Below are 27,937 nucleotides of genomic sequence, written 5' to 3' on the forward strand. Positions count from 1 at the left end.
CTGACCAATGAGAATAAACAAAGTGACCAATACTGACCATCAATACAATGAATAGGCATTTAAAGGGTTCACATACCAGAACTCAGGTCATCACCTTAATTAGCATATAAAGATAAACAAAACAGCATGCTTTATTCTTTTATTATTGACATAAAATTCTATTCTTTAAATAAGTAAACAAATCCAATAAACACGTTCTAATGGATATTTTATTATACAGAAAAACCATAACATCATATAGATCAAAGTACAATTCTGAAAGTTAAAACTATATACATACAAACCATTTAAATTTCATCCTTCCACATTTTAATGTAACCATCCGATGCGATGTGTAGCTGTCTCACTAGCGACAAGTGTTTAATGTCTTAAACACTTAAATACCAGTATAGATGTCTAAACTCTAATCAGACCGACTGTGTTCTATTATCAAATTGGACATTGTTACTGAGTTCAAATTTGCATGACATGTGAAGCATAACTAGTAGGTGACGCTTATTTGGCCTTTTAAACTTTTTTAGATTCGAGCGTCACTGATGAGTCTTTTGTAGACGAAACGCGTGTCTGGCGTATATATAAAATTTAGTCCTGGTGTATATGTTGTGTTTATTTACTCTGTCGACGGATTGGTCTCACTATTTTCGGGATTCATTCTGATATTCTGAGTCTCTCGGTTTCTGCTAACTACTTTGATGTGCCTCTTACTAATGGATTTACGAGATTTGAACATCGGTACACTACTATCATATTTATTGATACATGTTATAGCGAGAACTTTTTGTGACTCTACCAGCAGAAGTATGGATAGCTAGTAGAGGAGTAATATACATTCGCGTTTAAGATATATACCTAATTTTCTTTTTTGGTCAGTGATTGTATATATAATAGTTAGAATCCCCGTATCATAACGATGTTCAGATGTGAGTAAGGCCCGTTTAAACAGCAAATCCCCAAATACACTATTTAGTGGTGTGGCTGACAGAAGCGGAACATACAAATTAGGTAACAGGTAACAGTGATATATGTTTTGTGTCGTTGAAATGTTTACACTTTACCCATAGAAATAAAGTTAGAATGATCACAGACTCTTACTAAAAACTTAAAAATATGAATTATCAAAAACATTGGACTCTGCATACAATAAATTCAAAAGGAGGATATGCATGTGTAAATATCGTGTAATTACTTATGTCAGATTCAATACAACCTCTTTTTGTTGCCTTGTCCCTTCAATTTACTATGAAGAAAAATAATACCACTATAATCTTGGATGTGGTCAGCAGTAAAAATAAGAAAATAACAAGAGGCTGTCAGAGTAACCGCAAACCGGATTTCCTGCAGAGATCGACCCATGAACAGTGAAGCACGTATGGACACATCATTAAAGCTTAAAATAAAGGCAACAGTAGAATACCGCTGTTCAAAATTCATAAATCGATAGAGAACAAATCCGGGTTACAAAGTCAAACTGAGGGAAACGTATCAAATATAAGAGACTAACGACACAACAGAGACACAACACCGAAATATAACACACACAGAAACGAACTATAATGTAACAACGGCCATTTTCCTGACTTGGTACATGGCATTTTATGAAAAAATGGTGGGTTGAACCTGGTTTTGTGGCATGCCAAACCTCCCGCTTTAATGGCAGTGTTAATTATAACATTTAAATGACAACATTACACGACAGGGTTACAATAAATAAACAAATAAATCGGAGAAATTATAGGACAGAGAAACAAACGAATAATAGCTATAAAAAGGTAACAGGTTAAAAATATTGTTATACGCCAGACGCGCGCTACGTCCACACAAAACTATGTTCAAATGTTAAAAGTTTGAAAGCCATAACAATTACAAAGTTGAAGATCGCCGAGGACCTAAAGTTCCAAAAAGGTGTGAGGCCAGGGTTATCCGCCTGGGACCAAAACATCATTATTTTCAAGAATAATAAATAGTTTTGCAAACAGTATATTTTATAAGTAAACTCATCATAGACATAAAATGACTATATAATAGATATACATAACTCAACTGAAGTGGTGACTAGCTATAGAATTAAAACGAATACATTACAAAATCACAGCCCTGTTAGCCATAGTCAATGCAACGCCCAAAGTGACGTCACATTCAAATTTCTAAAACGTGTTACGAAAATTAAAAAAAGAATGTGGATGAAATTCAAGATTAGATTTGTATGAATTCTCTAACTCATATTAATAACAGTGAAAATTATAATACTGATTAATATTCAATTGTAGTAGTAATTAGATAATTAATTGTATTATCTAGCTTTGTGGGTGTATCTTCTGATCAAACTGCAAACCAAATATACCGTGTAAATTTCGTTGATCCAAAATTAAATCTACCAAATGAACTTGATGAGTAGTTATCCCCAACACAACACACGAATACAACAGAAAAAATACGATATACAACTACAAACGTTAAGACATTTGACAAAATCCGATGACAACAACAAACACAACATCAAAACCCAACAAATTGATTTCGGATGGAAAAGTACCGTGCCACGTCTTAAAGCAATACGAATTCACACTCAGCAAAACAGTCAAATTCGGGAATAAGTCACGTTCGGTAATTAAAAGATCAGACGACGTAATGATAAACCACAATCTAACACGTGGTAAAAATGTCCATAGGTAGTTTGGACAAAGATACATCGTATGGATCAACCAATTCGTGATGGTGTCCGTAAAATTTACGGAGGTTCATTTTTAATCTGTTCTCCTCATAACTTTGTTGGAGAAGTTTATGCGTTAGGAGCACACTCCTGTATGAAGTCCGTATAGTGTGAACATGCACGAGAATAACGTATTAATTAAGATATGTAAACACCATACGAAGGGGCAGAGGGTATGTTACTGCTGAGAAATGGGAAATTGATAATTGGGAAATTGAAATCGTCCCGTTTATCATAGATTTTTGAGTGAAGTTGTCCATCTGTGTCAACATTGAGGAAAAGATCAAGGTATTCCTACTAGTCCTTCTAGTATCAGTAGTATCCTTAATTTCAAGTTCACTGGGATATATGAAATGCAAGTATTGGCTACAATATGGGTTATTCAGTGATAGGACATCATCAATATATCGGAAAGTGAAATTAAAGAATTTCGCAAGGTGTTTTTTTTTTCTGTTTGTCTTGTAGAAGGGTTTGAATGAATTCTGCTTTATGCGAGTACAAAACAAATTGGCTAGTAGGGGTGCACAATTAGTACCCATTGGAATACCGATTGTCTGTTGAAATATGATTCCTCCAAACTCAACAAATAATTATATTGTCGATCAAAAAGTCCAGCATTTTGATAATATCATCTTCACTATATTTTCTGGTAGTTTCAGTGTGGTTCTTCAAAAAGTATGAATTATTGTAACCCAAAACAAGAAATTTGTATCTACGATTCCACTTTTTATAGGAATAGCTCTGTTTAATGAGATGGTGGAGTCGATCTTTCAACTGAGCATGGGGAATAGTAGTGTAAAGGGTGGGAAAATAAAAAGTCTTTATGTTGCTGCAAAATTGCATAGATTGTGATCGAAGATTAAGCAGTAGATCTTTCGAATTTTTGAGAATCCACATCTGGTGAACACCACTGGTAGATTATATCTCCTCACAATATTTTTGAAGCCCATTTTCAACTGTAGAAAGAATAGTAGTCAGTATTTTAGAAAGATGTTAAGTCGAACATTTTGACGATCCAGCTATGTATCTTTCTTTATATGGATTTTTGTGTAGTTTTGGTATCCAGTATAATGATGGTAAATTTTCTTCGTTTTCTTTGATGTTGATACCAAAAGAAAGAAGGACAGATTTGTGATTTTGTAAATTCTCGACCTTGGTAAATGATGTTAAGGAATATGTAGGATTACCAGTTGTTCTATTTATTCCAAGCTCTGTTGGGAGACATTGCATTTAATGGTTTTTACATATGAAGACAATATTATTAGAGACTTTATTTGCTGGAACAACGACATATTTGGCATGCAAAGAGGATAAAGCATCCACAACATCCGGATTCTTGAAGGGGTTAGTAACTCTTGTGCTCATAGTGTGATGAACATGGTTCACCTGTTTTATTTTACTAGGGTTCATCTTCTTATTTCTTTTATCAAGCTGTAACATTGTTATACGAACTCGTTATGTTTGAAAATTGAACAGTTGTCTACTTTCGGTTTTGTTTTGTTAATGCATTGCTATGGATATTTATAAAATTTAGAAACAGGAACGGACAGGTTGTGATTAGCAAACCAGGAAATATTCCGATCGGTAGTTGAAAACATAAGGGCCGTCATTCAAACGTTTAGCAATAGGGGTTTAGGTGTATACAAACACTCATAGGAATAAGACATTTGGTATCGTCCAAAGTAAATGGTATACTCCAATACCTTAGTATATAAGCTGATGCACTGTCAGAACAAGGGTCGCTTAGTGGATAGTAAAGACGTCTAGAGGTGGCAATAAGGTAATTATTTCATTTATAAAGGATTAAATAGATTCTGAATAAGAATCCATCTAGGTACCTGAATAAGGTTGCAGGAGGATATATAAGTGGAACATACGCACCGGGTAATAGGTGCCTAGGCGACTGTGCAGTAATAGTGTACAGGTAAACAAGTGCACAAGTAAAGCATAAACCAGGAGTGCTTGTTAAGCAGTGCACAGGTGGAACAGATCGATAGTTCACAGGATAGTGGTGCACAGGAATAGCAGCGCATAGTAAGTATACAGCAAAGTAATAGTGCATAGGTTTCCACTGGTTGTTACTGGACGACACACAATGTCTATTCAGAGACAGCAACACGTCCCACACATTGTAAGTGTGTGATAGAGGCCAAAATACAAGTTCAAAGATTGACAGCTAAAAAAACGGTGCATCTTCCAATATTCAGGGGTAAACTCTGGTACGATACCCAGAAGTCACTACACCGAGTACGTGACAATAGTACATCGTAACTTTTGAATGCGCTTTTGAATGCATGATAAAACATCTCTAAATTTGGATTGTGATTGACAAAAAATGAATGTGATCAAAGAACTGATAAAAAAAAATTGGACATTTACCTATCATGGTCCAATATCCTAAATATAAGTACAGTGTTAGAATCAGCATATCAAAGAACCCCAAGAATTCAATGTTTGATGAAATCAAACAAAAGTTTAATATGGAAGACCATTCGGACCTCAATGTGAATCAATTTGATACACGAGCCCAAAATCCAAAATTTCTAAATACATGGTTAAATTCAGCATTTCAAAGAACCCACTAATTCAATTTTTGTTGAAATTAAACAAAGTTTAGGTTTGGATCCAATATTTAAATACAGGTTTAGATTAAGCATTTGCAAGAACACTATAAATATTCAACTTATGTTGAAATGAAACATACAGTTTAATTTAAACATATACTTTTTAATTTTATCATGTTTATGTTCAAAGGGAAAATAACTCAAATTGAATAAATCATATATAATAATTAAGCACTTTTGCTACTAAAAAGGTCTACAACTAAACAACACCAAACGCTAAAATCATGAAAATTGACCTTGACTTTCATTTAGTTGCAGGAAACAACATATCTAAATTTTAAATGATTCGTAAGAGCGTTTTCATGGACACTGTTTGTCAGACGCCTGCCATGTATCCCAAGATCAATAACCGATTTTTCTTTCTAAAATTCGGTTAAAAACATGAAGGCAATACTTTTTATTCTATTTTCTTCTCATATCTGAGTCTCATATATAGCTACCTCATATAATTTCCCCAATATTTTTAATTATTCCTAACCGCGTATGATATGAATATACCAGATATCCATCAGCATGATCAGTCCGCTGTGTAAGTTCCATAACGAGAAGATTTTTGGCATATCTTTACGTCAGACAAATGTTAAGATGAATACAAATAAAGCAAAAAACATATCATTCCATCGCTCCGTTCGGAGTTCATTAGATTCTCACAGTTTTGTGCTTATCTATCATCATTTTAAGGTCATCATGGTCATGATGAAAAAATGTGTTCTGACATCCAATCAAAATTTGAAAGATCTTGAAAGGGCGATAATATCTGAGGAATATTTCTAAAAGTTTTAAAAACGAAAGTAAAATCAATGAAGAATTATATAAACAGACAGATAAATACTTCGCTATGTTTCTGACTTCTTATATATAATCAAATAATATGTAGAATACAAACAATTTTCAATATTATCGTTATTTTTATTCAGAAAACATCCGAAAACCACCCGGATGGTTAAAACAATTGGATAAATATATGAACAAAAGGACTGCATAATTATATTATATAAGTTAAAATGTGGTGATCGAAAATTATTAAGTGTTAGACTTGTTAATACAAACCTGACTAATCGTTACGGTCTTTCAAATTAACGGTATGTTGGTACCTGGAAAAAGAGACATATAATAATTAATAAGTCACTGCTGGAAATAAACTTCTGATCCACCAGAAAAGGGGAGATAACACAGGTTGACACTTATATTGTTGTCACATGTTACGTATATTGCGGTAAATTTAAATATCGAATCACAGGGGTTTGTTACAAGTTCCCATAGATAGCTAATAGTAAAACTGGCAAAAAGTAACAAATCCCTGTGATCGAATCATGCTCAATTTCATTTCTTCATCGTTTGTTTGATTCTTTATAGTACGGTGACAAATAGGAAAAAAAGTCGTTTGAAAATTAGTTTAAATAATCTTCCTAAATAATGCAATATTGTAAACATACACATATACATGTATGTGAGCCTTTTAGGGCCATTCTAATTTACTTTTTTCAATTTGAAATAACAAATCGGTACAATGTCCAAGAAAAAAAGAGGTTTTTTAGCCTTTTTTAATATTTTGTCATCCATCTATTTCAAAATGTTTATATGCCTATAGAAATTTTTTTTTTTGGAATAACCATCATTTATAACTGTCAGTTTAGATTATCTAATCATCTCAGTTATATATTATATAATTTTAATTTATTTTTAAATATTGCATTTTTTGTAAAATATAGGCATACACTTTACTTGCCTGTCCCTATATGTACACATTTGTACATAATAGCGTAATAGATAAAGGCAATAGTTGTATACTGCTATTTAATAGTCATAAATCGATTTAACGGCTGAGAAAAAATCCGGGTGACACACACCAAAATTCAGAGAAATACAATTTAACTATAAGAGGTAACACAATGGAACAACAGAAACATTGAACTTCTACAAAAACAAACACTAACATACATACAAATGGACTACGTGATAACAACTGACATATTGCCTACTTGGTACAGGACATATTCAGAAAATGTTTGGGTTGAACATGGTGTAATGCAAAACGTCCATCGCATACGCGCGTGTGTTATCCGACACCACGTGTGTTATCCGACACCTCATCCGGGACACTTTCCGCGTCACATGACACTTTTATTGATATTGAAGATTTGCGCATCCGCAGACGGATGGCCGGACGAATAGTAACTCGAATGATTCAGCGCCCTCTATCCACTACTTTTCTCGAGGAGTGATCGAAGTGATCGTAATATAACGACTGGATTATTCGGGTTAACGCATTGGAAACTATGACTGTCACATTTATCAAGCTGTTGACCATAACTGACTTCATTCTTTTCAGTACGTCATGGTTAATACGCATGTCGAATATAATGTGTCTCATTCAAGTGATAAGAAAACATTATATTTTAATTTCAAATTGACATAGTAAAAAACATATCTAACATAAAAACGTACACAAAACATATAAAACAATCTATGGCAAGCTGTTCTCGTCAAAACTATGTTTAAACCATTTTTCGAAAAATTTACACACTGAGAATTACAACAAAACACAGTGAGATTTAAAAACTTCAAAACACACACTGAGAATTAAAAATTAAACACTGAGAATGAAAAACTACACACTGAGATTTCATAAAGTCGCTCTGAGATTACAAAAATGAAACACACACACTGAAAATTGAAAATTACACACTGAGATTTCAAAAAAGACACACTGAGAATCAATAAACTGAAAACACACACTAAGAATTTGAAATTATTCTCTGAGAATTTAAAATTTCACACTGAGATTTGTGCGCACTTTTTATGCGCACATATCTAATTAGCATACTTATTCTGAATCTATTACAAGCTTGAAACAACTAGGGACAGAACTCGTTAGTCCTTCGATTTGGTTCCAAATTCTTTATAAGCTTTAGTAATACAAGAACAAGAAAAATACCCACTTACTCTTATTACAAAATATAACCAAATGGTGAAAAACTTTATTAAAATTATAATAAAACATTGGAACAATCTGCATAAAAAAACAAAGAACGCAAAATTTTTACTCAAGTGTCTATTATAGCATATAAACGTAACAAAAATATTAAAGATTACCTTGCGAAATCAGGGTTACAGTTGGTAGACTTTTGAAAAGGGACCCATGCTTAATCGGTTTTAAGTAAATAAAATCCCGATACACCGGTAGAAATGATCTGAATTAAAGGCAACAAAATTATGAATATGAGCGATGTTAAGTCTTGAAATTTATAACGAATGTTGGTGGAAGGAATCGTATTTCATTATAATGACAAGAGTTCTTGAGATCAAGATATTAATCTGTTGAATTATTCATCTCATGAATATTCATTAGTAATTTGCATATTAATCTCAGTGTGTATTTATTTAAGTCTCAGTGTGTAATTAACAATTCTCAGTGTGTGTTTTTCAATTTATTTCATCTCAGTTTGTTTTTTTAAAATCTCAGTGTGTAATTTCGATTTCTCAGTGTGTTATTGTAGGTTTTTAATCTCAATGTGTATTTTTGTTTCGAAAAAATGGTTTAAACATAGTTTTGATGAGAACAGCTTGTAATAACAATCCATCAATCGCATATAAAACACACAATTAAATAAAGCCATGCAACTATAACATTAAATATAGATTTGAAATTTTAATAGAACTATTTGAACAAAAACAATCATTAGCTCATAGGTCAGGCTCTCTATAGGCCACCGGACACACTGTGTGGTATAACAGATGCAATCATAAACAAATAAATAAACCTTTGGTGACGTTTTTGAACGAATTTATCCCATCGAACTTGAGAAAAATGATACAGCTCATATAGTTCCTGGTCACAAGTAAGCTAGTTATCAAACTAAGAGTTACAAGTGGTGAAGTTGAAAAAAAACATCGAAATTTTTACGGACGCCATCAATTTGTTTGACCTTTATGGGATATCCGTTTCGCAGATGATAACGGATATGTTCCTACTGCCGTCGTGTCTTTTATGGGGTTTTCTACTAGGTGAGAGCTCTTCTATTCAATGAAACATAATTCCAATATCCATGAATCCTTCACATGTTTAAGCTACAGAAAAAAAAATCGGTCCAGTAAATCATTGAAGTGTCATTATGGTATGTGATATGAAATGATCTACAGTTATTTAAATGTTGTAAACACAGAAGCACACATTCATTGTTTTAGATAGATCAAGCTACAATAACTTTATACAATGCAGCATGCCCGTTGCCTTCATTGCACACTAATAATTCTCTCCTGTCTTTGTTGTAGTAAACAGCTCATGGTTGCAACAAGCCATCAGTACGCCTCAGTAATATTGTACTCTCCTTTCAATTCTGTTATATAATAGAAAGATCATTCTTACTAACAACAAACACGTCCTGGTCGTTTGCAGGAGTGACATCTCACGGACAATTAATTCCTGTCCTGTAAGACTTATGCAGTGAACAAAGCCTTTTGTAAGATTTGTGAAATATATCCTGTCTTTGGTGGTAGCAAAAGGCATTTCTTTTGGGTGTATATTGGCAGTAAATCTAAAATGTGCCCTGAAAGATCTAACACAACTATACCTTTGTCAACCACTACATAGAGCTTATCATCTTGGTAGGAGATTCTACAACATTCCTTTTCAAATTCTATTATTTTATTGCGCACACGTTTTAAGTTTAAAATTTCTATGCTTTTACTAGAGAAGTAGGTAACTGCAATATGATCATCATCTATAAGTGTTAAATAATAAGGCCTCTCTGAAAAATGCAAGTTTCCAACTGACTGATCTTGATCATCAAGTTCCATTATTTGATTCCTTGAGCAAAAATCAGCAATCAGTATATGACCATTCGGTAATATAAGACAACTGCTCACTGCATGTTTATTGCTGAAGTAAAATGTTCGTTTCCGCTGTAAATCTATACTACTACCTGTTATTACTTGCTTTTGAGCTTGATCAAGTTTTGTGTCCTTGAATTCAAATTCAGATTTTTTTTCTATAACTGATATGTTTCCGAGCTGATTGGCACTTTCGAGTACAAACGCAACTGTAGGATTTATGTCTATACTTATCTCAAAACTTTTTCTGTTATTAATTATGCTCGTTATAGATTGTATTTCCTCGAAAACAGTTTTGAATATTTCACGTGTTCCTATGAATATTTGTACATCTGATACCATTTGTTTCATAGTCTGCATTTCTTTTTTTCATCTGCCAAATTCAATTCACGTAGGACTTTAGCGAATGACGATTTACAGTCGATAGTTTTATTCGAATTTTTTTTTATCAATTTTTGTTCCAAAATGTCTAGATGTACAGTTTTCTTGATAAAACTTTCTTGTTTGTCAAGTTCGATATCACGCTCTTCTTGACTTTTAATACATTTACCGACATTTTGTAACGTTTCATTTATGGTATCTTCTAAATCTTGAAGGACTGTTGACTGTTGACTGTTTTGCATTTGCGGCAACTGCATCAGTGAGCAACTTTTGTGCTGATCAACACAGTCAATGCAGAGAGGTTTGTCGTGTACGGAACAGTAAATATGGTATCTCTTTCCATGTCCTACGCATGTTTGGCTAATAGCAACATCTTTAATATTATGATAATCTGAAACGGATATTAGCGTATGATTTCTGGTCAGTAGATCTATGAACTTTTTCACAGTCCTCGCAAAACCCTTCTTCACAATTAGTACATCCTTTTTTGGCATGCTTAATGTTGTCTTCATATCCACAAGCACCACATAGCAGTTTAGTTGATATTGTCCTGAATAAAATATCGATAAAACAAATACAATTTGTAATTCATATGTAATTATAACAGAACGTTAACATAAGGTTAGTAAAGTATAGATTATTAGTTTTAAGGCTTCATCGCAAAGATAGAAAAAAAGTACTAGCCCTCGTAATAATTTGCAATATGTTCACAACAGTAACACATCATCTGCTCAAGGTCATGGCGTTCATACAATAAAGATTTCATTAATAGGGGTGAGCGCCTTAAATAACGACTGAAATCGGTATTACACATGTCTTTAGGTAAATAAAGGCAACAGTAGTATACCGCTGTTCAAACTCATAAATCCATGGACAAAAAACAAAATCGGGGTAACAACCATCACGAATTGGTTGTCCGATTAGATGTGTAGGTGTCTCACTAGCGACATATTTTTGTGGTCAAATATCTGTAAATACCAATATAGTTGTCTAATCTGCCATTTAACTAAATGTGTCTTATAATCAATTAAATTGACGTTGTTACTTAGTGTGATTCTGTATGTCATCTGATGCATACATAGCAGGATATATACTTTGTCGATTTACCCAGGTATCACTTATCACAGAGTACAGTTCATTCTCTTGGTTTCTTTTTAGTTGATATGTTTCCCTCAGTTTGAATTTGAAATCCGGATTTGCTTTCTCTCAATTGGTATATGTGGTATGGTCTTTGCTTATGGTTGACGACCGTACGGTGACCTATAGTTGTTAAAGTATGTGTAAATTTGTCTTTTGTAAGAGTAGTCTCATTGACAATCATACCACATCTTTTTTTTTTTAAACTTACAAAATTTAAAAATCGGTAAACTACTATTGCTTTTATTAATACATCTTATAGTGATCAAGAAGTTTTCTTGGGGTTGTTCACGTTAAAAATATGTTTAAATGATTACAGACTTTTACTAGCCCAGTAGTCAACACTTCGGTGTTGACATGAATATCAATAATGTGGTCATTTTTATAAATTTCCTGTTTACAAAACTTTGAATTTTTCGAAGAAAACTAAGGATTTTTTTTTATCTTAGGCATAGATTACCTTAGCCGTATTTGGCACAACTTTTTGGAATTTGGATCCTCAATGCTCTTCAACTTTGTACTTGTTTGGCTTTATAAATGTTTTGAAATGAGCGTCACTGATGAGTCTTATGAAGACGAAACGCGCGTCTGACGTACAAAATTATAATCCTGGTACCTTTGATAACTTTTTACAAAAAACTTGAATATATGAAATATCAGAAAAATAGGACGTTTTTACCAATACTTTGAAAAAAGGGTACATGTAAATATTGTTTCCCTTTAATTCATTATGAAGAACGAGAAATTACCGTATAATATAATCTTGGATGAGGCCGGCAGTCAAAATAGAAAATAAAAACATGAAGGAATTACTTTTGATTATATTATGTTCTTATATAATGTAATTGTGTTTCTTTTCAATTATTCCTTACTGCATGTGAAATGAATAAACTAGATAAATCAGTTCACTGTGAAAGTTCCATGACGATTTTTTTTTACATTTCTTAATATGCGTTAGACAAATGTTTGATGAATACAACATGTACAAACAAAAGCAATAAAAATATCATTCACACGCTATTTTATATTTTTAAGGGATTTGCGAGATTTAATTATCAACAAGCTGATGTTGACTCGAATCTTTTGAAATATAACTGGCGTTAAACTCTCATCAAAGATACCAGACTTATAATTTGATATGCAATACGTGAGTTTTGTCTTCATGTGAGTACAAGACTCATCAGTGGCACTCGATTCAAAAAAGTTTGTAGCCCATATCGAACACAAAGCTCAAGAGTATTTAGCCCAAAAAATTACCAAATACGGCTCATGCAGGCAATTTATACTTTGATATTGCAAAACCTACTTGTTTGGAATAGTTCATCATTTTATGAACGATTACTACTAGTAATTTATAGAAAATGAAATATCAATGGAGGTAGTAAAACGTAGTTGTTTGCTTGTTTTGTTTTGGTGTAGGTCGCACAGGTACTTGTTTCTATCCATTGGAAGAGCCACTATCAACGTATATTTACGAGAAGGTACCCAACTACATTTTTCACCTCTCCGCTTCAAACGCTTATTTATCTGTCAATTCATTCTCAAATTTCTTGTTCCATACACCATACGATTCATGAAAAGTGATTCTTTCAGAAGATATGCATTGTACAAAAAAAAACTTAACTAACCGTTATGATCTTTTAAATTAATGGTATGTTGGTACATGGAATAAGAGAGATATAACATGTATTATAAGTATTAAGTCTCTGCTGGAAATAAACTTCTGAACCACCCAAAAAGGGGAGATAACACAGGTTGTTGTCATATGTTACGTAAATCGCGGTAAATTTAAATATTGGTTCATGTTCACCATGACTTCATCGTAAACTCATTCCATTTTTTTTAATTCTTAATAAGGCGGTGACAAACAGACAACACTTCGTTTAAATATTGATTTCACACTTATATTTTTTATTCTTTTTTCTTTTTACATATCATGTGTGTTGCTATCTCATATAATTTTGTTTCTTTTTTACTATTCCTAGCCGCAGATGATATAAATATACCATATATCCATCTGTCCGCTGTGTAGGTTCCACAACGCAGAGACTTTTGCCAAATCCTTTTGTAAGACATTGTTAGATGAATACAAATAAAGCAATAAAGAAATCCTTTCATATTTCATTATATTCCCTCACTTTTGTGCTTATATATGTCATTACTTTATATTCCTGTTTTTTTTTTAAATTACGGTATATTGGTAACTGGATAAAGAGACAGACCAAAAGGGTAGATAACACCGGTTAACACCTTATTTGATGTCGTATGTTACATATATCATGTATATCGCGGTAAATTTAAATATCGAATCATATTTATTAAATTTAATTCATCGTAAACTCATTCCATTTTTTCTTCGTTCAACAATTCGTTTAAATATTAGGCTCAGTAATCTTTCAAATTGAAACACAGCTATGAATTATATTATATATTTAATGTTTTATTAAAGTTTCACCACTTTCTATAATATTTCTATTTAAAGTGGCGCCCAGCAACATCTTAATTTTGCATTAACACTTCTAGATTATATAGACAAATTTTGTTTTAAATATAACTCTGTACAATATTGTGTATAGCTTTTTGTTATTTTATATACCAGCTTTGATTATTTGGAATTACTACCAATTTTCACTTCTTCGAACTATGAACATACAAATTATTTCATTTCTCCTTAAATACTGTTCTTGCACCTGTACAGGAAGTTTTATCTAGCTCTAATTGTATAGTTTTATTTTTGATATTCAACCCATATGTACCAAGTGTTAGATTAGTTTTATTGGTATTAAAGAAATTTCTTGGTATTCCTAATCGAAAGATTTATACACACAGACGATCAAGTATACGTTATGACAAACTTATTTTCATTTACCTGTGTAGGATATATAACGCAGCCTTTTTCAAAAGTGATAGTTTTCTATAAATTGTTTAATATTTCACAGTGGTATCTCACTTTAACTTTATTTAAACCTGTTTATTTACTTTTGACTTTAATTATTTATCCCTTATAAATTTTATCAACTATGAATTAGCGTTCAGGTATCGTAGATCAAATTTATTCGTTCATTGTGTGTCAATTTGCGTTTTTTGATTGAGATAGCATTCCAGTTGATATTTTATAGTGTGTTTTATATGTTGTGATGTTATATACTATTTTTTCAGAAAAGGGAGAAGGTTTGGTACCATTAAAACGTTTAATCCTGCTGCAAATGTTCACCTGCCCTAAGTCAGGAATCTGATGTACAGTAGTTGTCGTCTGTTTAAATAGTTCATACGTGTTTCTTGTTTCTCGTTTTTATATAGATTAGACCGTTGGTTTTCTCGTTTGAATGGTTATACATTACTAATTGTGGGGGCCCTTTATAGCTTGCTGTTCGGTGTGAGCCAAGGCTCCGTGTTGAAGACCGTACCTTGACCTCTAATGGTTTACTTTTATAAATTTTTATTTGGATGGAGATTTGCATCATTGACACTCATACCACATCTTTATATATCTATAAAAGTACAAAGCGTGTTACCATTTCTCTGTAATAATAAAATGGTTTGCCAATCTTCATATATTTATTAAATAAAACATTTTCAAGTTGTAGAACAGTATTCTTATGCAGCACAATTGTAATGCTGGTATACAATTAAAAATTGATTTTTTTTCGGACTCTATTCACCAGTTTTTCTTATTATTTACATAATTTTTATGTGACCATTTGAACACTTTATAATTCATTCTGTCATTGTTTATGTCACTACATCTTGCCCAGTGCCTGAAGACACATGTCTATTGTTTTATTCCATGTCCCCGTTAATAGCATCAATTGGCATATACTTGCCAACACCCATAAAAAAATCTGATAGCGCAGTTCTAGACAGCCTTTGTATAAGAAAAATGTTTGCTGAACCGAACGGTTCCTAAAATTAACAACTTTATGTTTATCTAAGTTCACATTTATACAATTGGTAACATAACAATTACTTAATACATCTAATAGAGCATGTAAACTATTTTCAGCAATAAATACAATGTCATCAGCATATAAAAATAAACAAACTTTATCACCATCAATGTATTCACCAATATCTAGCGCTTTCATTACATCAATTAAACTATTAATAAAAGTATTAACCATAAGAGGCGATAATAAACATCCTTGTATAAACTCGAATTAACGCTAAACCAATCTGTCATATTGCCATTATGTTTAATACAACATTCTACATGTAAATATATATCTTTCAATGTAATTCAAAATGTGTACTTATTCCTAAATCATCATCAAATTTAGTCAACAATGATTTTGTACTAACACTCTCATACGCTTTTTAAAAATCTATGAAAGCTGTGAATGTTGATAACCTTTTTCAGTTTTCTAGTTTCAATAATTGAAGTTATTGTACTTAGATGATCAATCGTACTTCTACCTTTAAGGCAGCCATTTTGCTCATCCTGAATAATGTCTTTTTTTTCTTACCAATACATTAATCTATTATTCAGTATACTACAATATAATTTATAAGTACAGGGCGCTAAAGTTATGCCTCTGTATGATAAAGGATATCGTGGATCTAAAGTTGAAGACTTAGGAATATAGGTTATATTACTTTTACCCCATACAGAAGGATTTTTTCCATATTTGAAACATATATTAAATAATTTATGGAAAACTAACATCTATGCATTATTTCTTTATAATTTTACTGACAACTGATCAATACCTGGTGCCTTGAAATTTTTACTTTAAGCAACAGAATTTACTACTTCTTCAAACAACATTTCCCTATCTAAAATAATTATCTGAGATGATAATATTAAAAGTAGTGTCAATGATTTGATTATTACAATTTAATTAATTTAGTTTGTTTTTTGTGTTTTTTTTACGCATTCTTTTTATCTGTTCTTGTTCCGTAAATTGAGTGATCATTGCATTACATCTTATTTCATTATCAGTCAGCACTCGACTACTACTTTCGGACGGTACATATATTTGTTTTTGAGCTTGATCCAGTTTTACATCTTTGAATTCATATTCCGATTTTCTTTCCATAAGTGAAATTATACCAAACTGATAGGTAAGATCAAGTAATGATGTAACAGAAGAGTCGATATCTATTTTGATATCAAAATACTTAGTACTGTATATTATGCCTTTGATAGATTGTATTTCGTCGGAAACAGTTTTGTTAATTTCACGCGTTCCAAGGAAGACTTGTACATCTGATGCCATTTGTTTCATAGTCTCTGTTTCTTCTTTTAGTTTGATAAGCTTTTGATCTGCTAAATTCAACTGATTTAGTATTTTACTGTATGTTGATTTACAGACGGCAGTTTTTGTAGAAAGACTTTGTATCAGCTTTTTTTCCAAAATGTCTAGATGTTCGTTAAGTTTTTCTCGCGTTTTCTGTATAGTTTTCTTGATAAGACTTTCTTGTTTGTCAAATTCTTTATCATTCGTTTCTTGGTTTTTTATGCATTTACCGACATTTTGTAACGCTCCATTAATGGTAACTTCTAAATCTGCAAGGGCAGTTGACTGTTTAGCATTAGCTGCAGCATTGTCCAAAGACACGAGCTGGGGGCAACGTTTATGCTGATCAACACAGTCAATGCAGAGAGGTTTGTCATGTATGGAACAGTAAATATCGTATCTCTTTCCATGTCCTACGCATGTTTGGCTTATGGCAACGTCTTTAATTTTTTGATAATCTGAAACAGATATAAGCGTATGATTTCTAGACATCTTAGTAGATCTGTGAACTTTTTCACAGTCCTCGCAAAACCCTTCTTCACAATTAGTACACCATTTTTTGGCATGTTTAATGTTGTCTTGATATCCGCATGGACCACATAGAATTTTGGTTGACATTGTCCTGAATAAAATATTTATGAAAGAAATACATTTTGTTATTCATATGGGACAACATCCCTAATGCGCCTCGAAATGAAAAACTAAAAAGCATGCCATTACCACACAAACTCAAAAAATCTCTGTGTAGTGATATTGGACTTGTTTCTATTTTATACAAATGACTGAGCTTAATCATTTGTGGTGATTATGAAAGTAGAGGAACATAGAATAAATGTGTAAAAACTATGCAGCTATTAAATGTGTTCAAAGTATTAAATTTTCAAAGAACTTATTGTGTTAAAAAGGGGATATTTTACCACAAGGAGCCGCATCACGAAAGGATGTTCGGGGTGTGCTAATTTACGGAAAAAGATATCTCACTTCGTACCCCGAAAATTTAACCACATATGTGAAAATGTCACAGCTTCGAAACGAGCTATCATACATATCCAAGTTTACGATATGGACTGAACTACAGGAAAAAACGTTACCATTACCGCCTATGTAAAAACAATTAAAGATATTGACCCATATGTACATGTTCATTAACATAATCTTGTTAAGGTATAGAAAAAAGTAAATATAAAAAAAAATCTTACCTAAGAAATATCAAAACGAAAAACCCCTTATCAAAAAATTAATGGCAAAATCAAATGATAAAACACATCAAACGAATGGACAACTGTCATATTCCTGACTAGGTAGAGACATTTTGAAATATACACAATTTTGGACTGAACCTGGTTCAATAGCGCTAAACCTCTCACTTGTTAGACAGTTGCATCAAATTCCATTATATTTACAACGATGCGTGAACAAAACAGACAGTGAAGGTAAAATTGTCACAATAGGGATACAACAGTCATCACCTTGTCACAATCTCAATTACAACAAAGTTCTATCCCTATAATAATTGGCAACATGTTTCTATTTATGTTCACAACAATAACATATAATCTCCTCAATCTCATGGCGTTTATACAATACAGACTTCCTTGACGGATGTGTGCGTCTTAAACAACAACTACTCCAACAGATTTGTAAGGAAAAACGACTAGTACTTCACGTGTCTTAAGGTAATCATCGCAAAATGGTTGTATGATCTGATTTGTATGTATCTCACTAGCGACATGTGTTTGTGGTCAAATATCTGTAAAAAGAAGTATAGCCGTCTAATTTGTAATCTAACAAATTGTGTCTTATTATCAAATTTGTAATTGTGAATGAGTTGGAATGTAATGTGCTGCATACGTAGCAGTTGACGTATACTTTGTCGACATACCAGTCCTGCTTAGTTTGGAATTCATACGATTCTCTCGGTACCTGTTTTACATTTATCATTTCAGGGCCTTTGAAAGATGTCTATTTGTTATGGTCTTTGCTTATTGTTGACTGCCGTATAGTGACCTATAGTTTTCAATTTCTGTGTCATTTTGTCTTTTGTGAAGAGTTGACTCATTGGCAATCGTACCTCATTTTCTTTTTTATATTTACGATATTTGAAAATAGGAGCACTGCTATTGCGTTTATCAATACGTAATATGAAAGTTTTCGTGTAGTTGAATTTTTACACTGTTCACGTAAAATATGTTTGAGTAATTACAGACTCTTATAAATCAAAACATATGAATATGAATCATTTAATCAAAATATTTTAGAATCAAAATAATTCCCAAAGTCTAAATGGACGATGGGAAAATTATTTTAAAGGAGACAAAAGACTTCTATGAAAATTTGTACAAAAAAGGAATAAATATGGCAATGAGTGTAAAATGAGTGATTTAGAAAGAGATTTTAAAGATTTAAATTTTAATAATTATCAGTGGCTGAACAATTGAATTTATAACTATAATTGAAGCTAACATTACTTTATAGAAAATGAATAATAAATCACGGTCCGATTTTTTTTGACAGAATTTTGAAAGTTTTTCTGGATCGATTTTAAATCGTTTGTCGTAAAATCCTTAGATTATGGTTCAAATTTGGGACACTTATAAGTGACTCAAAGGCAGGGAATCATTGCATGCTTATCAAAAGACAATAAACCAAGCCATTTACTTAAAGATACGAGACCTATCTCCTTGCTCAATACTGTATACGAAATTGGTCCAGGGGTTATTGCTAGTAGATTAAAAAAAGTTTCAAACTGGCTTTATCAGTGGAAGTGTTATTAGGGATTACATCAGATTGATTTCAGATCTTTTACAGTATTCAGAAGAACATAACATTCCAGGTTTATTGTTTTTAATTGATTTTGAAAAAGCATTTGATTCTCTATCTTGAGACTTTCTGGTGTCAGTTTTACAATTTTTCAATTTTGGTGAATCTATTATCAACTTGATTAAAGTATTTTATAATAAAATTTCATCTATCCCTACCTTTTTAACATTTGTGCAAAAATTTTGGCAATCAGCTGCAGAATACGAGGGAAAAGAATTATTACTTGCATAACTGTGACTAGGGTGGAACATAAGTTATCAAAGTTTGCAGATGATACTTCACTTATTTTAGATGAAAGTAAACAGTCCTTAAATGAAAATTTCAATGAATTAGATTGGTATGCAAAACTTTCAGGGTTAAATATAAACATTTCTAAAACAAAGGTGGTTTGAAATGAATTGGGAGTAAAAAAATATTGTAGTGACATACTTAGTCCAAACAGATCTTTATCCTGGGGTGCAACATCTTTTAAGTTATTGGGTATTAACTTTGATGTTGATCTCGATAGAATTATTGACATCAATTATAAAGAGAGGGCTTTGAAGATAAAAAAAAATCTAATCAAAATATGGCAAAAAAGAAATCTTACGGTAATCGGTAAAATTATAGTTGTAAAAACTCTGATTTTATCTGTCCTTAATCACCTTAAAACTACATTGCCAAATCCAAATCAAGAACTTGTGAAAAATATATAAATGAGCTTATTTTTACATTTATTTGGAATTCACCTGTTTATAGAGTCAAGAAAGAGCTGCTGCAAAAGGATTATAGTAAAGGTGGATTGAAAATTATCAATCTTAGCTCCTTCATCATAGAACTCAAATCTAAATGGGTTCGAAAATTTTTTCAATCTGACAATAAAAAAAATGTTTAATTTTCCATAATAAATCAAGAAAAAATATTTAAGTTTGGAAATAGTTATCTGTCAGACAATAAAGTCAATATAAAAAATAATATTTGGTATGATGTATTCCTGGCATGGGACATTATTGTTGATAAAGAAGAAAAGAATAAGTGGGATTTTTTTATAAAAATAGAAAATAAGCCTGTATTTTATAAAAACTGGTTTAATTAAGGTACATGTATATTTTTCATTAATGACATTGTATCAGATGTTGGAAAAATTCTCAGTTTGGAACAGTTAGAAGAAAAATTCAAAAATAACAGAAATATTAGGAAATATAACAGCATAACTTCTGCTGTAAAGAATGCAAGAAAGGGCTATGTTTTTGATAATTATAAACTAGTCACTCCCTTTATTCCTTTATTTGCCAAGATTTTGTTTAAAAGGGGAACTGAAGACATGTATTTACCATTAATTAGAAATAAGATAGTTTCAACGGGTCAGGAAAAATGCGATAAAATTTTAAATGTAGATGAAAATGAAAGGAGATTAATTTTCAAATTAACTTTTATCGTCACAAAAAATACCAAACTGCAGTGGTTACAATATAGAATAAATCAGCACATGTTTAACTACTAATACAATTAATGTCACTGACAATCAAAATTGTACTTTTTGCTAAGAAGAAGTAGAAACAATTGCACATTTATTTTGGAATTGTGAGATTGTTCAAACATTCATTGATGAAATTGACTCAAAGTTTTAGTCCAATGGTATAAGTGTTCCATTTACCATTAAACATTTTCTGTTTGGGGATATTACAAAATCATATTGCAAATTAAAATAAAACAATATATTTTCAACTGCAAATATTTTAATAAAGCTTTAACATTGTAAAATAAAATCTTTATACAGCCCTGAAAAAATTAATTGCTATTAAAATTAACGAGTATATATTTATGACAAAATCTGGAATGCTTTTGCCATTTTTTTTTCAGTTAATGATTGAATATTTTTTACATTGTATATGTGTACATAAATAAGTAGAAATAGAATTTTCATTTGATATATTGTATCTTACATGAGAAAAAAACACATAATTCATCTGTGCAAAAAAAAAAATGACCAAAAACAAACAAAACAACTTTTAACTTCTTTGAAGTTCATCTAAATGTAATTACTTATCTTTCAATTATTAGAAAACTTTAGACAAATATTACAAAGTATTAGATGAATAAAAAAAGAGCAATAAACAAATTTTTCAAGCGCTCCATTTTGAGTTCATTTAATCCACTCAGTTTTGTTCTAATTTGTCATTTTTTGTATTCTTAATTGGTGTGGGTTATTCAATTATCGACAAACTGATGTTGCCTCGAATCTTTTGAAATATAACTGGCGTTGAATATTCATCATAGATACCAGGCTTATAATTTGATATGCAAGACGCGTGTTTCGTCTACATGTGAGTACAAGACGCGTGTTTCGTCTACATGTGAGTACAAGACGCGTGTTTCGTCTACATGTGAGTACAAGACTCATCAGTAGCACTTGATTCGAAGAAATAGAAGCCTAAATAGAACACAAAGTTCAGGAATATTAAGAACGAACAAATACAAAGATACGGCTCATGCAGGCAATTTATACTTTGGGCTAACAAAACCTTCTTGTTTCGAATAGATCAACATTTCATAAACGATTACTACTAGTAATCAATAGAAAATGGAATATCAAGTGAGGCAGACAAACCTAATAAACATGTTCTTTTTGCTTTTTGCTTGTTTTGATTGTAGGTCATATGTGTGTGTGGGAAGGGGTTTGCCAGTGTGTGTGTGTGATGGTGGTGGAGGAGGAGGAGGAGAGAAGAGTAATTAAAACATGTGTATTAATGTCAAATCAAACTTTGAAAGGGGCGATAATATATGTGGAGAAGACATTTTAAAAGGATTAAAAAGGATAAAAACAGACTAATAAATTCTTTACGTACTGTTTCTGAAAATGTCTTATATGATCAAATAATATATTGAATATATACCATAATCAATGTTATCTGAAATCGTAACTTATATCTATTGATCATCCAAAAACTAACAAGATTTTAAAATCAATACAAAGATATATAATCAAGAGACGACGAATTATTATATATATCTTAAAATGTGGTAATCGAGAAATATCAAGTGTTAGGAAAGATTAACTAACCTGTGTAATCGTTTCGTGTTTTTGTCAAATCAACAGTATGTTGGTAGCTGGAAAAAGATATATATAATGAATGCCCAAAATGGGAAGATAACACAGGTTAACATCTTTGCTGTTGTCACATGTTACGTATATCGCAGTAAATTTAAATATCGAACCATGTTCATCAATTTAACTCCATCGGAAACTCGTCCCGTTTTTTTATTTCTTTATACATGTCATAGTGCGATGAAAAACTGGAAACAGCCAGATATGTCTACTTTAATTCGTATGGGTGCATTTTTTCAAAACAAAATCTGTTTTCGAATAGAGTATTTTTGTTAATTTGTAAACGTTTTCAAATTTTTTATTTGTACTTATATGTATATATTCGTCCCCCGTCAATTATTAATTGGAATGAGTGTCGCAATATATCATCCACGACTCACTCCATACTTACTGTATGAAATGGATAAAACGGGAAAAATCTGACAAAAAATCTTTGGACTCTTTTTTTAATTCAGTAATGAAGATAGTTGATATACGTATTCAACATTTTAAAGAACATTTTACTATTAACATTAACCACAATAAACCTATTTCTCGTATCAAACATAAACTAAAAGAACTAGCCAAGGTATTTGTTTTTGTCCCGGCCGATAAAGCTGCTAATAATATTATTATTGTTTGACGTAAATTTTACATTGAGGTTCTGAAAAAGAAAATCACCAATTCACCAACATTCCAACTGACTCCATTTTCAGAAAACGAAATCTGTAACAAACATAAACTTTTACCCACCGCTTTACAAGCAGAGCCAAATACAATGAAAGTCCCAACTATGTATTGGCTTCCCAAGCTACACAAAACCCCTTACAAATATAGATTTATTTCGTCTTCAAGCCATTGTTCAACTACTAAATTGTCTATTCTTCTTACCAGCACACTTGGTACAATTAAAAACCTGATAATAAATTGTTCAAATAAGGCCTTCGAAAATAGTGGAATAAATTACTTTTGGAGTGTCAAGAACTCGTTAGAAGTACTTGATAAATTGCGTGCTTATATTGGTGATTTTGAATCTGTTCAAAGTTTTGATTTTTCTACCCTGTATACCACATTGCCTCACATTCTCATTAAGAAAAAATTCACACACCTAATTAAATGGGCATTCAAAAAATCAGAACGTGAATATATATGTTCAAACTCTTTTAGGTCATTTTTTAGTAGCAATAAACAAAAAAACTATGTTAATTGGACATGCTTTGATACTATATATGCCCTTGAATTTTTACTAGATAACATTTTTGTTCGCTTTGGGGATTCCGTATATCGTCAGATTATCGGAATTCCAATGGGGACTAACTGTGCACCACTTATTGCGGACCTGTTTTTGTATTGTTATGAGTTACAATTTATGACAAAAATAAGCAAGACCCATCGAAACAACATCTGATAAACAAATTTAATAATACTTTTAGATATTTGGATGATATTTTGGCTCTCAATAATGACGACTTCAGTATGTATATTAATGAAATTTATCCTGTTGAACTTACTTTAAATAAAGCTAATACTAACAATGACCACTGCCCTTTTCTCGATCTTGACATCTATATCACTAATGGAAGGCTGAATACTAAAATTTTTGATAAAAGGGATGATTTTTCATTTCCTACCGTAATTATCCGTTTTTAGATGGTGACGTTCCCTTGTCACCATCTTACGGTGTTTATATATCTCAACTTGTACGATTCGCTCGTGTATGTAACAATGTTTTAGATTTTAACGAGAGAAATTTATTACACCAGGGTTTTCGATATCACAAACTAGTCAAAATATTTACTAAATTTTATCATCGGTATAAAGACATCATTCGTAAATATAGCTCAACATGCAGACTTCTAATACGTTCAGGTATTTCACATCCAATTTTTTATGGAAATATTCTTTATAAAGCACAAAGGTGTCAGTATTCACCTCAGAAACTTACAAAACCTTTGAATAGACTTATTAAGAAGGGATATAATTACGATACTGTTGTCAAGTCATTAAAGATTGCATATTTTGGCGTTAATATTGAGTCACTGATAAGGTCTTTGCATCAGAACTAAACACATTTATTCTAAAAACAGTTGTTGGCATGACACGGGTTATGTTCTTCTCATATATGTTATGATGGTATGATACTAAACCCCTAACGGGAAGGATTGTGCCTGATGTTCATATGATGAAATCATAATCTTTCAGTCAGTTTAATTGAAGTCTGGAGCTGGCATGTCAGTTAACTGCTAGTAGTCTGTTGTTATTTATGTATTATTGTCATTTTGTTTATTTTCTTTGGTTACATCTTCTGACATCAGACTCGGACTTCTCTTGAACTGAATTTTAATGTGCGTATTGTTATGCATTTACTTTTCTACATTGGTTAGAGGTATAGGGGGAGGGTTGAGATCTCACAAACATGTTTAACCCCGCCGCATTTTTGCGCCTGTCCCAAGTCGGGAGCCTCTGGCCTTTGTTAGTCTTGTATTATTTTAATTTTAGTTTCTTGTGTACAATTTGGAAATTAGTATGGCGTTCATTATCACTGGATTAGTATATATTTGTTTAGGGGCCAGCTGAAGGACGCCTCCGGGTGCGGGAATTTCTCGCTACATTGAAGACCTGTTGGTGACCCTCTGCTGTTGTTTTTTATTTGGTCGGGTTGTTGTCTCTTTGACACATTCCCCATTTCCATTCTCAATTTTATTGTCTCCAAGATAATTAAAGGAGGTCCAGAAAGACCCTTTTTTGACCCAAAAATATAGCAGTTTTACCTAATTGTTAAAATGTAAACTTCCAGCTATTTAATAGAAAGTCGAAAATTTCTGTTACATAAATACGGGCTGTTGACAATACAATGCACATGTATCGAATGCTAGCATCATCAAGTCAAGCAAAAGTACTTAAATCTTCCCAATTCTATAATGTGTTCTAATTTTAGACGGTTTCCGTCTTAACTTGAAGAAGACGCATTTGTGTAACTGTTCAGTCTTAATATCTAAATGTATGTTGTATCTTTAACATCAACAAATTGAATCGACTGAAGTAGACACTTTGATTGATTATTGAATCTTTAAAATTGTACAAGTTCAATTTGATTAAAAATATCCCATTTTTTCGTAAAGTATACATATAAACTTTATTTGCCAGTACCTATTTGTACATTTGTGTATATAATACCGTAATTAAATTGTTAATAGAACTATATGCTACTCTTGTTAAAAAATTCTAAAAGCAGGTATCGAAAATCATAAAGAAATTGATGATAAAAGTTAAAATTATAAAATTTCAAATAGTTTCATTTACACGGAAATTGATCACTTCATTGACGATTAAATGTATTTTTGCTGTTATATATATTATGTTTTGCAGTGTAATATTGTTGTTTATACTGCACTCGTTCTATTTGAGCAGTCAAAAACCGTATATTTTTATGTCATATACAGTCGCTGACCTGATATCACTTTTTCTCATGCATATTTAAATAGAAATTGCCGAAATTGTAATTAATTATTCATACGACCTATTCAACCTGTTATTCTTTCCAAAGTATACAACGACTCAAACTTATTTCTTTTGCAATTTGTAGAGAAAAAAAACATATTTCACTAGTTAATATTTTTGGTTTGCGAACTATATATCATTATGTGTTATGCTTATTGTTGATATTTTAGTTCATTCTCAAACAAACTTGTTCATCATCGATTACAGTTTTCAACAGGTAGATGTACATTTCATTGTGCTGTACATTTCTCCGCCTGCATGCTATGAGGCCTTTTTATTAAAGGGGGAAGTTTCCCAATATTTAAATCAAATAATAACATACACACTAAACAACAATTGAAAAAGTACTCTTTTAGATTGCAGTATAAAGACAATAATAGTGTATTGACTTGACATATCAACGATAGAAGGATTCGGCCCGAAACGGGGAAATTGCTCGGCACAGCCTCGCATTTCCCCGTTTCTAAGCCTCATCCTTATATCGTTGATATGTCAAGTCAATGCACTATTATTGTCTATGTATAAACAGATATGCATTTATATTTATATCTTTTTTGTGTAGACGAAAAGGCTATTTCTTCATTTTTTTTTTATTAAAAGCAAAATTAACGACGGGCAATTCGAGTAAATTCCGCATTGCTTTTTTTGCCTACTAGACACTCATTTGCCATCATACCAAATCGTCTTTTTTATACTCACGCTAATAATCTTTATATGATAATGCGCAGAGATAATTGAGGGCTTATCAAAGTAAACTAAGATTTTGATAATTCACTTCCCTTGTAAATATGTCAAAATCTTCTGAAAGGAAATAAAACACACACAAAAAAATCGGTGAACACTGTAGTTAATTTATAAAGATATCATTACGTGATTTCGCCTCAGTCCAATTTAGCAAACCTCTGACCAATAACAAAGCCAATACAAAAATGATCACGTAATAATATCATAGTAAAGTGCATAGTGATTGACTTAGAATGGAAATATTTAGGAAAATAAACAATGAACTCTTGTTTAGAGCAGCGACTATAGTTGTTGGCCATGCAATTCAGGAACTTTAATCTAAAACTTCATCGTTCATGGACCACCAATATCACGTATATTTACATTTCTGATAAACTCTATTTAGAAAAACGTAAGACTGAGCGACACGAACCTTTAATAAAATATGGTAATCTGAGGTTTCGTGGTAGGTACATAGAACATGTGCCGCATAAAAAACCCTCATCAAAGATATACATAAGCCATAAGTCACAAATCATTATTATAAGGCAGTAAGTATAATTTTTGCCAATAATGTCTTTTGACGTTGCCGGTAGTGATAGCGACATTAATTTGATGGATAAAAGAGATTAGATATAAAACTACACATTTAAAAAATATGTGATCTTAATGACAAAATGTAAGGAAAATACTGTATACAGTTACCTTGTGTCTCAATATCTGACAACAACGATAGAGTGTAGCTTACAATTCACGATTGAACTTTAAACAATGGGCGTTTTATCATGAAAGATATCATGTGTGAACAAACACGTGATTATTATATGATAATAATGATAATAAAAATGCATCAAACCTTTAATAGTTTATGATACTCTGAGGGACAACATTTGACATATCCAAC

At 31.7% G+C, this 27,937-nt stretch overlaps 1 long non-coding RNA gene across 1 annotated transcript; it reads right to left on the reverse strand.

The window, feature by feature from the left end:
- Window positions 1-15,224: 15,224 nt before the first annotated feature.
- Window positions 15,225-27,789, reverse strand: LOC143083465 (uncharacterized). The gene is made up of 3 exons (XR_012980718.1): window positions 27,739-27,789; window positions 22,786-22,832; window positions 15,225-17,380 (listed from the first exon to the last, which is right to left on the reverse strand). It is a non-coding gene; the product is annotated as an uncharacterized LOC143083465 (long non-coding RNA).
- Between the last annotated feature and the right edge of the window lie 148 nt (window positions 27,790-27,937).

The sequence above is a fragment of the Mytilus galloprovincialis genome, chromosome 7 (assembly GCF_965363235.1).
Source record: "Mytilus galloprovincialis chromosome 7, xbMytGall1.hap1.1, whole genome shotgun sequence".
Lineage (NCBI taxonomy): Eukaryota > Metazoa > Mollusca > Bivalvia > Mytilida > Mytilidae > Mytilus > Mytilus galloprovincialis.